The following is a 10,758-nucleotide window of genomic DNA, read 5'->3' as shown; positions in this document are numbered from 1 at the left end:
GGGATGCTCGTGGGCTGGGCAGATAGGCTGGGGTGACCAGGTCACACCCAGCTTCCTTTGAGGAGTGAGGGGAAGTGTGTCCTCCAGGGGATGGACCGGAGGGGGACCAGCTGAAGCTTCCTCCCACCCCACATTCCAGAAAAAGCTTGTTTTCCTAAGCCCTGAGAAAGAAATCCACGGCTACAGTAGGTCAGCACCACGTCCAGTTCCCGAATTAAACTGCCCTGGTGCCTGAGCTCAGGGGGTTTCAGAGAATGACTAAGACCAGCCAGTGCCTGGTGGATTCCACACCCACCCAACCCAAAGACCCACTCAGCCATCTCCCCAGCACCACTACTCCCCACCACCCCCCTAGCTTTTTCTGGCCCAGAGACTGAGCTGAGTAAAAGTCATTAACACAGCCAGCTGGGAAAAGGTGCCCCTGGGGTGGCTGTGGACAGACCTGCCAGGACTTGCAAAAACAAAAGAAGGAGAGGGCTTTTTAATTTTTAACTATTTCATTGGCTGCTCCTTGATCGGCCCAGAAAAGAGGGTGATCTGGCTCCCTGAAAGCTGCTCTCTGCTTGAATAACAGCGAAGCTCCTATTCCCAGCCTGGGCACGTGGCTTCCCAGCTTGGAAATGGCTTGTTCTGTCCAGAGAGTGACCAGGGTGCCATCTGAACTCAGGGATGCCTTCTTTGGGAATTCAGGCAGTTCAACAACCCCACAAGGTGGAACCCCTCGACTGGTGGGACTGGGAAGGGGGCAGGGTAGGGAAAGCGTGCACAGGGCTCACACCACCAGCCTCTCAAGAGGCAGCGAAGGCCCAGTCCCCAGGCCACCGCCCCCCACACACACCTCTGCTAACTGCCTCTGTCCCTGGGCACCTCGGCTTTCCAGCGCAGGACTCCAGAGTCATGGGGGCTGTCACACACTTTCATGTTCCCTTGGAGCCCTGAGGGACTCTGAGGAACTCCGTGGCAGCATTGGAAAGCTCCCATTTGTAAAAACAAAACGCTTGCAAAGTCCCCTTTGCTCTCCCAGCACCCCCTCCTTGCCCCATGTAGCCAAGACCAGCAGCCAGAATTTGAAGCTGGAAACAGGAGACACCCCCTCCCCCGCTTCTGCCCTCTTCCCGTCTGTCCGCCCTGGGGGCGTCTGGTTGTGCAGGGGAGAGGGGGGCGGGGTGCAGAGGGCAGGCAGAGCCTTGGGCGGACGCGCTGGGAACGAGCTGCCCTTGTGGGAAAACTCCAGCCCCCTCCTCTGCAGCCGCCGCCGCTGCGCTCTGGGCCCGCCCTGTGCGGCCGCTTTTGGCTGGGTACTCCACGACCAGTGCAATGCACCCTTTCCCCTTCACTCTCCCTTGGTTGCCATGGAAACAAGAGTGTCATTGATGTGGGCTGAGCGGGGGAACATGTCGTTGCACAGCTGAGAGCTGCCGATCCTGCCGGCAGAGAGCAGCGCGCGGAGTTAAGTCCGCAACAACCAGGGTGAGCGCGGGGTCCCCGCCCGGGCCTTCCTCCAGCCCCGCGTCGCTCACTCCCGGGTTTTGGACCAGTTTCTGTCTTCTCCCCGGGACTAAGGTGGCGGCTATTTTTGTGCTCTTCTGCGCCCCACCCTCGCTGCGGGCCGCTCCTTATCCGGCCTGGCCTGGAGAGGCAACGGCAGCGCCATCCCCTGCCCCCCACTCCGGGCTGAGCTAGGCCTGGATCCCTCTGTCCCCGCTGTCCCAGGAACCCGGCTTCACCCCCTTTTATTTTTAGCTCCACGCTCCATGTGGTTTCAGGGTTCAGTGTGAGCCATCGAAAGATTCTTTTTTTAACGTCCCTTTTGAAAACGATCATCAAAGGAAGGGACGTGGTGTTCGGTCATGTGGAAAACTCAATGTATAATTTAGACGTCTGTCAAAAAACCCACAAATAATATCGCACCTAGGCGCAGGCCTGGGGCGGCGCCTGAATGTTTTGTCCTTTAGAGGCCTGCTTGGTCCAGGTGTTCCAGATAACATCACTCCCACACAGTCTCCAGCACCAGCACCCCTTGGGGGGCCCCTCCTACGACAGGCACGGCCTGGGATCCTGGGGCTGCACTGGTTCTGTGATGCCCTTGGGGAAACAGGCCTAGGTCCAGCTGGGAGACTTTTGTGACCTAGCACCTAACATTCAGTCCTGTGGCTACAGTGGGTGGCCGAGTGGGCAGCATCCCAGGGCCCTACCCTTTGAGACAGAGGAGCTGGTCTCAGGCTGCTTCCCCAGGGCAGCCTCATTTGGATACAGGCAGGTTAGCAGGCAGCTTACGCCAAAAAGTCCAGCTGACTAGAAGGGAGAAAGCAGGGGTAGGCCTGCCGGGTAAGTGGTAGAATCTTCACTGCTCCTTGAATTTCAGATAAGTGACATTTTTTAGTCAACTACACCCCATGCAATATTTGCAGCATCCTTATAAAACTAAAGCGAAAACAAACACATGGAAAATCCAGGGCAGACATTGTGACACATCAGGTTAAGCAGCTGTTTTGCCTGCCCATGTTCCACACTGGAGTCCATGCCCTGCTATTCCATGCTTCATATAAAGCTTCCTGTTAAAGTGCCAAGATAATGTTCCAAGGACTTACCTGGTCTCCTGCCACCCACACATTGGAGACCTAGATGGAATTCCAGGATCCTGGCTTTGAAATAGCTCAAGGGCCAGCACTCGAGTATTTGAGGAGTGAATCGGGATAGAAAATCTCTCCTAGGACCCAGCATGGTAGCCTAGTGGTTGAAGTCCCCACCTTGGATACACCAGGATCCCATATGGGTACCAGTTTGTGTCCTGGCTGCTCCATCTGCCTTCCAACCGCCTTTTTGTAGCCTGGGAAAGCAATCAAGTAGAGCCCAAAGCCTTGGGACCCTACACCCACGTGGGAGACCTGGAAGAAGCTCCTGACTCCTGGCTTCAGATGAGCTCAGTTCTGGCTGTGGTGCCCATTTGGAGAGCAGATGGAAGGATTTTCTCGCTGCCTCCTTTTCTCTGTAAATCTGACTTTCCAATTTAAAAAAATCTTGAAAAAAATTCTCTCTGCCTTTCAAATACATAAATCTTTTTAAAATCAACTTTATCTGAAATTCAATTTATTTTAAATTGTTTATATATTTTTAAAAGGCAGATTTGCAGAGAGGAGAGACGAAGATCTTCCGTACACTGCTTCACTTCCCAAACAAGCACAATGGCCAGAGCTGAGCAGATCCAAAGCCAGGAGTCAGGAACTTCTGCATCTTCCATGCAGGTACAGGGTTGCAAACTTTGGACAATCCTCTGCTGCCTTCCCAAGCCATAAGCAAGGAGCTGGATGGAAAGCAGAGCAGCTAGGACACAAATCGGCACCCATATGGGATCCCAGTGCTTGAAGGTAGAGGATTCAGTCAGTTGAGCTGTCATGCCAGGCCCAATGTGAAATTTTAACTGACCATCCCAGCTCTTTGTTATTTCACTGAACTTTGCTCTGTTAAGGGACAGTGCAACATCACTGGGAAGGGTGTTCTCGTGAGCCAGAGAGACCTAGGTTCAATTTTCCCATCCCTAACCCAGCCCTGGGATGGTGAACAAGCCACTTCTCAGTCCAGCCTCTTCATCTGTGAAATGGGATTAAAGTGTAAGGAGAGATAGGGCAGCACCTAGCATACGGTAGTAACATTTTGTGCCTCCAGATCTTACCTGTAAAATGAGCTAACAATTATCTCATGGAGTTACTAGAGGAATATGTAAAATTATGTAGGTAGGGGCATGCATTGTGGCCAGGTGGGTCAAGACCCTGCTTGGGACACCCATATTCCATACTATTGAACCTAGTTGGAATGTTGGCTCTCCTGTTTCCCGTCCAACATCCTACCTATGTACCAAGGTGACAGCAGATAATTCAAGTGCATAGTTCCCTGACACCCATGTGAAAGACCTGGACTGAATTCCTGGCTCCTGGCTTTGACCTGGTCCAGCTGATGTGGGCATTTTGGATATAAACCAGGGGATATGGAAAATCTTTTTCCTTCTGTTTCTTCCTCTTTGTCTCTTCATCACCCTTCAATGTCATTTGAAAAAGATTGTGCAGACACAGGTGCCTAGTAGAAGCTAAATCATTACTGGCAGAAATTCTGAAATCCAGGCTTTCCCAGGCCCCCCAAGACTTGTGCTCCTTGCTCCCTTCCCACATGACTTAGTGACCATCAAGAAAACACACAGGGGGCCCAGCGCGGTGGCCTAGCAGCTGAAGTTCTCGCCTTGAACATGCCAGGATACCATATGGGCGCCAGTACTAATCCCAGTGGCCCCACTTCCCATCCAGCTCCCTGCTTGTGGCCTGGGAAAGCAGTCAAGGACAGCCTTAAGCCTTGGGACCCTTCACCCACCAGAAGAGCTCCTGGCTCCTGATCAGCGCAGTACTGGCCATTGTGGTCACTTGGGGAGTGAATCATCAGACAGAAGATCTTCCTCTGTCTCTGCTCTCTGTATATCTGACTTTGCAATAAAAACAAATAAATCTAAAGGAAGGAAAGAAAGAAAGAAAGAAAGAAAGAAAGAAAGAAAGAAAGAAAGAAAGAAAGAAAGAAAGAAAGAAAGGAAAGAAAGAAAGAAAGAAAGAAAGAAAGAAAGAAAGAAAGAAAGAAAGAAAGAAAGAAAGAAAAAGGAAACACACAGGGGCTTAGCATGGTAGCCTAAAGCCTAAAGTCCTTACCTTGCATGCACCAGGTTCCCGTATAGGCGCCGGATTGAGTCCTGGCTGCTCCACTTCCCTTCTAGCTCTCTGCTTGTGACCTGGGAAAGCAGTAGAGGATGGCCCAAAGTCTTGGGACTCTGTACCTGTGTGGGAGACCAGGAAAAACTCCTGGTTCCTGGCTTCAGATCAGCTTAGCTCTGGCCATTGCGGTCACTTGGGGGTGAACCAGCAGATGAAAAATCTTTGTCTCTCCTCTGTAATTCTTACTTCCCAATAAAAATTAATAAATAAAATCTTTAAAAAAAAAAAAAGGAAAGAAAATGTGGTGTGAATTCTTTGTTTACAAAAAAAAATAATAAAACACATACAGGCAGCCAGCAACCTTAACAGAGGGGCTGGCAGCCTCCACCCTCTGGACTCTCAGGTTCCCCCCATCACACCTCCTATGGTAAGATTTATAAGTAGAGACAGGCTCTTGTCAAAGGCTCCGATTGGCTCGGGGCAAAAACAGTTTAGCGCTCACTCAAGCTGCATTTTAGGGCCTCTGAGGCTCTCTCCCCCCTCGTCCCCCTTAATTGCAATCTGTTCTGCAATTTCTTTCTCCAGCACTGCAGAACACACAGGAGTTGTAGCCGCCAAGAGCAGGACGGAGTGCTCCCACTCCCTGCGGCGAATCTTCAGGTACAGCCCCAGCTGTAAGGGGGTTCTGCGTGTGTCCCAAACCAGCCACATCCATGGACAGGAGGTGAGACAGCCAAGGCCGCCTGGTGTCACCTCAGGGGAGAGTCACCAAGGACGTACCCACTTGTATCCAGTACTTCAAAGTGACTCTTATTTAACCCTGGCAAGGATGCACATTGGTTGCAGGTGTTATTATTGGCACATGAGGTCTGGGGCTCACAGCATGTGAATCACCCACCTGGCCAAGATCATCTGGCCTAGTGGTTAGGTTAAGATGCTGGTTGGGGGCCCGGCGCGGAAGTCCTCACCTTGCTTGCCCGGGGATCCCCTATGGGAGCCAGTTCTAATACCGGCGGTCCTGCTTCCCATCCAGCTCCCTGCTTGTGGCCTGGGAAAGCAGTCGAGAACGGCCGAAAGCCTTGGGACCCTGCACCCATGTGGGAGAACCGGAAGAGCTCCTGGCTCCCAGCTTCGGATTGGCTCAATTCTAGCCGTTGCGGTCACTTGGGGAGTGGATCATCAGACGGAAGATCTTCCTCTCTGTCTCTCCTCCACCCTGTATAATCCGCCTTTCAATAAAAATAAATAAATCTTAAAAAAAAAAAAAAAGAAAAGATGCTGGTTGGGACACCCCTAACCCACATCAGGGTGGCTGTGTACAGGGCTCCGGCTTCCTGCTGCTGCATCCCAGGCGAGGAAGCAGGTGGTGACTCAGGTCCTTGAGTGCCTGCTACAAGCCTGGGAAACCCAGACTGAGTTTCTGGGGCCTGACTTAGGCCTGGCCCAGCCTGAGCTGTTACAGACTTTTGGGGAATAACTCAGAAGATACATGTGTGTATCTGTCTCTAAAGCAGATCACATAGCAAGAACAAAGCAGAGGCAAGATTTGAACTTAAGCCAGTTTGACTGCTGGGTCCAGGGCTCCTGTCAGGGTATCTGTCCCTCTGGGTTTCTAAGGTGACATTGGAAAAGGGGGGCTAAGGAATCCTCCCACACAGGGATCACAGAAGTGCTTTTCTTTCTGTCCCCGGGATGAAAAGCCTTTGCTAAAGATGTGAAAGACTGGGCCTGGCATGATGGCTCAGTGGTGAAATCCTCAAGCTGCAATCTCCAGTATACCATATGGGCACTGGTTCGTGTCCCGGCTGCCCAACTTCTCTTCTAGCTCTCTGTTTGTGGCCTGGGACAGCAGTGGAGGTTGGCCTAAAGCCCTGGGACATTGCATCCACATGGCAGACCAAGAAGAAGCTCCTGGCTCCTGGCTTCATATCAGCTTAACTCCGACCTTTGTGGCCACCTGGGGAGTGAACCAGTGGACAAAATATTTTACCCTCTGTTTCTTCTTCTCTCTGTAAATCTGTCTTTCCAATAAAAATAAATACATAATCTTAAAAATACATGAAAGATGAATGAGAGAATTGCTTGCAGAACAAGCAAAGTCCTGGAGGGGCAGGGCTACATTGCACACACACCTGAAGCTCAAGGGTTAAAGAATGGCTAAGTAAGCCATGACTTCTAGTACTTCCCCCTCCGATATGATTAGCTGTGTTCTTTAGACCACAGATGGGGATGCTGAAGCTCATGACTGTTCAGCCTCTCGCTTAACACTGTGCTTTGCAGGGAGGCCTTTGATGAAGTGCTGAGGCACTCACATACCATGTTGGAGTGTCTGGCTCAAGTCCTGGCTTCTTGATTTCCGATCCAGCTTCCTGCTAATGCATCCTGGGAGACAGCAGGTAAGGGCTTGGGTATATTGGTCCCTGTTACTCACACGGGAGATTCAGACTGATCTCTGAGCTCCTGGCTTCAGGCTGGCCCAGGGCTGGTTGTTGCAGCACTTGGAGAGTGAACCTCAGACAGAAGATCTCACTCTGTTGTTCTCTGTGTCTTGTTGCCTTTCAAATCAAATAACTACCATGGAAATAAGCATAGTTTCTGAAAAGATAAAATTTATTTTTATCGAAATGCAGATTTACAGAGAGGAGAGACAGAAAGAAAGCTCTTCTGTCTACTGGTTTACTCCCTAAATGGCCGCAATGGCCAGAGTTCTGAAGCCAGGAGTCAGGAGCTTCTTCTGCATCTCCCACTCAGGTGTAGGGTCCCAAGGCTTTAGGCCATCCTCTGCTGCTTTCCCAGGCCACAGGCAGGGGGCTGAATGGGAGGTGGAACAGCTGGGACACCGTTGCCCATATGGTATGCTAGAGTTTGCAAGGTAAGGATTTAGCCATTAAGTCATCATGCCCCCCCATCCACCTTTAAATAAGTTTTTAAAATATATGCAATGGCTTGACTGGGATTCCTCTGGACCACTGCTGAGAAGTCCAAGACCAGTTTTCTCCAAAAGGCTGCCCTGGCTGACAAGACCAGAGAACAGGGCACCAAACAGCAGGAAGGTAGGTGAGGGAGACCCTATTTGTAACCCCCTTCCCCCTGTCCTGTCACAGGGCTCACATGACCCTTCTCCAGGGTCCCCAGTATTGGCTGCTCTGGAGGTCACCCCTCCAGAACCCTGGGGAGGCCACTTGTAGTTCCAATGCTGACAGGGACAGCCTACCTCCTCTCCAACCAGGCAGCTGCCCCAGAGCCCATTTAGAACTATGGAGGGAGTGAGATGGTAGAGGACTGATGGCAGAGCACATAGGGACCTCTCTACCCACAGTCTTTCTTGGCTGGATGAGCCGAACTCATGCTCCCTGGACCAGAGAGGCCTGCAGGGTAGGCTGCCCCACGCCAGGGTCCAAGGTGTGATATGTGCCATGAGCCTTGCCAAATCCACTAGCCCCACTTTCCCTGGGTTTGCCCACAATCCAAGACCCAGTCCGAGCTGCACTACCTGTCCTTGGGAACTAGAACTCAAGCCTTCCCAGCCTACTTTACTGCAAGAGGTCAAACCAGACAGAACTGTCCACACAGCAACCCTGGATCTCTGAGATTCTGTCAGAAGACCTGAGCTAGCTTGACCTGGGATTTCTAGGTCTACCTGCAGCTGGCCTGAAGCCAGCAGAGGGCAGGGCCGGAATTGTTTTTTGCTTGTTGGCCGCACTAAAAGGAGACAAAAAAAAAAAAAAAAAAAGGCTTCAGTTCTCTAGGCTGGAGCCCATGAGGTCCAGTCCAAGCCAGTGCTCCGCTCCTCCTTCCTTTTCCTATGGTGGATGCATGAATTGGGTGGCAGCGTGGATTCACCCTGACTCACTCCCCAGGCTACTTCTCTGCTCTGGGACCACCAGATCTGGCCCAGCAGCAGGTTGGGAAAGGAGAAGGAGGGAGGAAGAGGCCTTCAGGGTTTGAGGCTGAGCCAGGCAGGCTGGGGGTGTCCCACAGCTGCAAGCAGCCCCCTGGCTCGGTCTGTGAATGGATGCCTCGCCCCCTCCACCCACCCGCTCACTTCTGGAACAGTTGGTCCTAATGAACGCAAAGCAGGCAGGGCAGCTGTGTGCATTATCCATATGTATGGGGAGGGGTCTGTTTATCCTCACATCCTACTCCACCCTGCAGCTGCTGCCATCCCACGTGCCAGGAGGGTGAGTAGGCTCTAAGGGCTCGGCCTGCACCCAGGGTCCCCCCCAACCCTGACCCCTCCTCTCCCTGCCCTCCCTCCCCAGCCTCCACCCACAGTCTTCACTTGACCCATTTCAGAAACAGAAGTTGGTGTGTGCCTATTTGAGAGAACGGGGTGCACGTGCACACGGTCACCCCCATTGGTGCCTTTGATTTCCTCTGAAGCATCTTGATTGCGGATGCTCAATGGCATCTCACTGCCACTGCTCCCTCACCAGCTTCTGGCTCTGTGCCGCCTCCTCCCTGGAGCCCGGATTTTCTGCTGACTCTGTGGCTGGCTGGCAGGGAAGGAGAAGCCCGGATACAGGATCCCACCCCTTGGCTGAGCGGCAGGGTCTGAGTCTTTCCTGCTCCTTGGGCTGGATTCAATCTGCCCCTGGCACCCCCATCTCTTAGTTCACTTGGACTTCCCACCCCAGTGCCACACCTGACCCTTGGGTCTCCTCCTCTGTGGCGGTTCCTTTTCCTCCTGGTCAGAGTTGCTGGATTTGGGAGATCCTGGGAGTGCTCTGACACAGGGGCCCAAATTGCCGCTCAGGATACCATATTGCCCTAGAAGTACCTGGTTCGAGTTTCGACTTCATCACTTCGGCTCCAGCTTGCTGCTGATGCATCCTGGAGGCAGTACAACATGGCTCAAGTGCTTGGGCCTCCGCCACACATATGGGAGACACTGTGGCGTTCCAGGCTGTTCCTGGATATTGTGGGAAGTTGGGGAGTGAATCAGAAGACGGAAAATCTTTCATTCATTCTGCTTCTCAAGTAGATGGAAATAAACAGCATTTAAAATGAGGACAATGGGCCCAGCAGCGTGGCCTAGCAGCTAAAGTCCTCGCCTTGAAAGTCCCGCCCGGGATCCCATATGGGCGCCGGTTCTAATCCCGGCAGCTCCACTTCCCATCCAGCTCCCTGCTTGTGGCCTGGGAAAGCAGTCGAGGATGGCCCAATGCATTGGGACCCTGCACCCGCGTGGGAGACCAGGAAGAGGTTCCAGGTTCCCGGCTTCGGATTGGAGCGCATCGGCCCATTGCGGCTCACTTGGGGAGTGAATCATCGGACGGAAGATCTTCCTCTCTGTCTCTCCTCCTCTGTGTATATGGCTGTAATAAAAAAATGAATAAATCTTTAAAAAAAAATGAGGACAATGATTCTATTGTAACAATATGGGGGAAATCAGTTGGGGAGGTGCGACTTTTGGGGGGATCCCAGACCCTACATAATTGTACCATAAAATTCAAAATTTAAAGAAAAATGAGGACAATGCAGCTAACTGCTCCCACTCAGCCTTCTGCGACTCTATGGTGTGGGGACACCAAGTTCAAAGTGCTGATCCTGTCGTTATTCCAAGTCTACCCCACTGATATGATCCCAAGCCTTCTTAAAGAATTATTCATTTTTGTTTGACAGGCATCGAGATAGATCTTTCTCTACTGGTTCACTCCCCAAATGGCTGCAACAGCTGGGGTTGTGCCAGGCTGAAGCCAAGAGCTTCCTCTGCATTTCCCACATGGGAGGTGGGCTCCCAGGGCTTTGGACTGTCCTCTATTACTTTCTTAGGCACGTTAGCAGGGAGCTGGACGAGAAGTGGAACAGCCAGAACTTGAACCAGAATCTATGAGATACTGATGCCACAGATTGTCACTTAACCCATTGTGCCATCATGTCGTCCTCTTAATCTGCTTTCTAATAGACTGGCCAACTGTGCACCCTCTACAGACACCGTGTCTCAAATGAGTTCTCCACACTGCCTTCTCCCCAATATCACCCCACAAGTCATGTTCTCCCTGGGGTATCTGCCTCTCTTGTGTTTCTCTGAAATCTGTTAGGGCACAAGTCAAGTCACATGACC

The sequence above is a fragment of the Ochotona princeps genome, chromosome 13 (genome assembly GCF_030435755.1).
Source record: "Ochotona princeps isolate mOchPri1 chromosome 13, mOchPri1.hap1, whole genome shotgun sequence".
NCBI classification, from domain to species: Eukaryota; Metazoa; Chordata; class Mammalia; order Lagomorpha; family Ochotonidae; genus Ochotona; species Ochotona princeps.
Note: the sequence above shows the minus strand (reverse complement) of the source record.